Source organism: Fukomys damarensis, unplaced genomic scaffold (assembly GCF_012274545.1).
Source record: "Fukomys damarensis isolate Sample0158 unplaced genomic scaffold, DMR_v1.0_HiC HiC_scaffold_12, whole genome shotgun sequence".
Taxonomy (NCBI): domain Eukaryota; kingdom Metazoa; phylum Chordata; class Mammalia; order Rodentia; family Bathyergidae; genus Fukomys; species Fukomys damarensis.
In genome coordinates, this window is record NW_022900924.1 from 9,271,252 (window position 1) to 9,275,486 (window position 4,235).

Here is a 4,235-nt window from a genome sequence, read left to right on the forward strand (position 1 = left end):
CGAGGCAGGAGGCAGCACCACTGGGCTAAATCCCCAGCCCAACCTGTGCTTTTTTAAAAAGCTGCTTTCTCTACCTGAAATCTTCCTCGTCTGAGCCTCCGGCAGATTCACCACTACTCACTGCAACCTCAGCCTCCAGCAGCCAGTCTTGTCTCCTCACTGGGACAGAGCTGGCAGCACCAGCATCCCCTGGCTTCGAGGTCTGAATGCTAGATATACACATTGCTGGGTCTACATTCAAAAGCTGTGTTTTAGGAGGTCTAGAGTGAGTTGCTAAGTGTGCATCGAATAGCAGAGAAGTGACGGCTGGGCAAGGGCCCAGCAGTGCCTGGAATCCCAGCATCAAGGAATCTGAGGCAGAAGAATCACAATTTTGAGGCCAGCCTGGGTTAGATAATTACATCCTGTCTCAAAAGCAAATATCCACAGCACAGAGTTGAGTGTTGCCCACCCTAAAACAGTAAGATGTGTGTAGTTAAGTGTTTGAGAAAGATGTGAGAGGACATACTCCAAACTGTCGATATCAGTTACCTTTGACAGGAAGGTGTGCATTTAAAAAATTAAAAACGACAGCAAGGCAAGGGGAAAGAATGAAAGAAAAGAGAACCCAACAAGATGCTTCGGGTATCATGAAGTGATACTTCATGTAGTATCATTATGAACCACAGCAAGCCACATGGGTGGTTTCCAAAAGTTCTGTCTGTGGTCACCTCTAGGTGGTGGGATTTCTGGTCATTTTTACTTTCTTGCTTATTCATTTCTGTATTATTGGTGTAGTTTAACACAAATATTTATTATATACACCAGAAAAAAAGTTATCTATTTGGGTGGTATCTTCTCTCTTCCCCTTTAAAACATAAAAAAGGGCAGGCACCCCACAGGGCTGTTTCCTGTCAACAAGTGTTTGTTCCCTAATCTCCTCCCAGCTGTGAGAACCGAGATGGCAAGAACCGAGGTCTGTCTCCTCCTGAACATCCAGGACTGACATTTCCGAGGCCTAAAACTCTACACTGCACTTGTCCAAGGGATACTTGTTCAACAAGAAGGCAATTGATCATTTCTGAGCACATTTCTCATGGTTTCCTGAAGGTGTCTTGTCAACACAGTGAGACTGTAAGCTCTGGGAAGACAGGAACAAATTTGAGCTTCCTTTTATTTCCCTTTCCCCTGTCTAGCTCTTGGTGTGTTTTGTTTTTTGTTTTGAGACAGGGTCTCATTAGTCTTGACTGTGTAGCCCACGCTGGCCTCCAACTCGCAGTGATCCTCCTGCCTCAGTCTCCCTGAGCGCTGGAATCGGAGGCGTGCACCACAAAGCCGAGCACCTGGCTGTTTTAGCATCATCCTCTTCTTCAACAGCAGAGGGCGCACTATTTCCGTGCTGCACAAGCGGCCCAATTTGCCGTAGCCTAAAGAATTCCCACAGTCGCGGGGTTAAAAAAAAAAAAATCAGATTCAGATTCCAAGGCCCCGCCCCCATTGTTCCCGAACCAGACTCGTCAGCCAAACGGCAGAGAATCTCTTGTTTGAACAAACACTTCAAGCAATGTTCTCGGAATCAAGCCAGTCACAGAGCCCGGCCTGTGCCCACAAGCTCCTGCCCTGGAGGTGTTTACAAGGCTCATAGCCTGGTTTCAGCCAGCTAAAGCCCAGGGAAGCCTGTGATACAAAAGATGTTCCTCAGAATGAGCAAGTAAAAAACTGACAGGAGCTCCTACGGCTGGCGGAGGGCCTTGTCCACAGGGCAAGTGACTGCACGTGCTGCCTTGCACCCGCGGTGTGACCTTGACCTGGTCCCGTAGCTACTTGGAGCCTCAGTTTTCTCTGCTGTGACCTAGCGACAGTCCGGACCCGCTGCGCACGGTGGTTGGGTTTCTACTGCTTGGGACGCCGAGAGTTTTATCTGACATAGGTGGGAACCTGAAGGCCTTGTTGAGGCGGCAAAGTGGCATCAGGATCACTTGCTGCCTGTGAAATCCAGCTGCCTTGCCTGGGCCCACGGAGCTGGCGGATGGGACCCTGTTTGTCACAGGCCCCTCCCGCTCCACACCAGGGCTGCTCACCAGTTCCTCAGATACACAGAGCCTGCTTGTCCCAGAGCCGTAGACTATCCTGTCTTTTCGATCTCTTCACACGAGCTGCTCCTTTTCTCCTTCCTCTAATGGTTGGAATGATTGTGAGTTCTGCAGATTCATATGTTGAAACCCAGCTCCCACCGTGCTGGTATGAAGAGGTGCTGCGTTTGGAAGGTAGGATTCTTGCCCTTATAAAAGACATCCAAGGGAGTTTGTGTCCTCCTACCACTGAGATTGCACCAAGAAGGTACAGGTGGTGCAGTGCACATCTGTAATCCCAGCCACTTAGGAGGAGACCACAAGTTTGAGCCCAGCCTGGACAACCTAAAATAAAAAGGATTAAAATAAAAATTTCTAACAACAACAACAAAAAAGGATTAAGGATGTAGTTTAGTATAAAAGCTCTGGGTTCATGCCAGGCGTGGTGGTGCACGCCTGTAATCCCAGCACTCGGGAGGTTGAGGCAGGAGGATCGATGTGAGTTCAAGACCAGCCTGGGCTACACAGTGAGTTCCAGGTCAGTCTTAACTACATAGTGAGACCCTGTTTTATTTTTGTTGTTGTTGTTGTTTTTTTTAAAGATCTGGGTTCAATCCCCAATACTTAAAAAAGAAAAAAAGTGCCATCCAAAGAAACAGGGCCTCACAAAACATCCCAGCCTTGAGAACTATGAGAAAGAAATGCTCATGTTTATAAGCCATCTGGTGTCTAGTATTTTGTTACAGCGGCCTGAACAGACTAAGATATCTGCTACAATGTGGATTTTAAACTATCCCCACCCCCACCCCCACCCCAGGCCACGTATTGAAGGCCTAGCGCCCACCCTGGTGCTTTTTGAAGCTGGCAGAAACTTTAAAGGGCGGGGTCTGGTGGGAGGTCTTTAAGTCACTGGGGGCGTGGCCTCAGAGAGGACTGTGAGCCTCCAGCCTCGTCTTCCTCTCTTTCCTTTCCCAGCCCTAAAGTGAGCAGCTCTGCTCTGCCATGTGGCCCTGCCCTGATGTTCCACGAGCTGAAAGCACCAGGACCTGCAACTTCTGGAACTGTGAGCCGAAATAAACCTTCACTCCCTCTAAGTTGGTCGGCTCAGGCATTTCATTGTTTGTTTTTTCAGGCATTTGTTGTAGGGATGGAACACTAACTCAGCAGCCTACTTCTCACCTTGAAAGTCACTTTCAACAAAGCCCTTTCTTACGTTTTCTGCCCAATATCTGCACTCTGTGCTTGATTCTTTCCAATGCTTTCTTTTTTTAAACACTTGCAGATTCCAATGATGAATGGAACTGTATTGTATACCTAAAATGTGCCAGTAAACTTAATGAAAAAAAACACATTTGCAGTTCTATATGTGTCTCCTCCTTCAGCTGGATGCACTATGGAGCCTGTTGTGTCCACGGCCAGGGGGAGGCCAACCACCTATCAGCTGCTCATGAAACGTGTGAAGAACGAATCATTGAATGGTTTCTCTCTTCATCATCTCTGAAGAGACTGTTTGATCGCTTTATCAACTCCTGACTTTATCAAGATTGTCATTCCAGCTCAGCTGGTTCTGAATGATAATAATGTTGTCAGTTGGGTGTCAGGTTTAGCTACGTATCATTTAAAAACTAAAAGTGACAATGAAATAAACATGTAAGTGTTGATTTGTTCCAGAAGTAGGTAGTCTAAGACTACTGTTGGGCTTCTACAATGTGACCGATGCTTTTACCTTTCTGCTGTTAACTGGGTGGCTTCTGCACAAGTTACCTTGTTGTCCGTATGGCTGCTGCAGTTCCAGCCACTACGCCCAAATTTCAGGCAGCAAGAAGAGGTAGAAGGAGAGACAAAAGCAATGATCAAAGCTGAGACTCTCGATCATCTCATATAATACTTTTATCTACAGATCAGGAGACAAAGTACAGTCACATGGCCTCAGATAGGTGCAGAAGAGACGAGGCATTGAATTTATCCCAGCCAACAAGATCAGGGTTCTGTTACTAAGGAAAAAAAGAGAAAGACTATGTATTAGATATAAGCCAGGTATGGTGGTGCACACATGTAATCCCAGCAATAAGGTAGGCTGAGGCAGGAGGACTGCAAGTTGAGTCCTACTTGGCAAGAGCCTGCCTCAAAATAAAAAATAAAAATAAAAAGGATTATGGAAGTAGCTCAGTGATAGAGTACTCC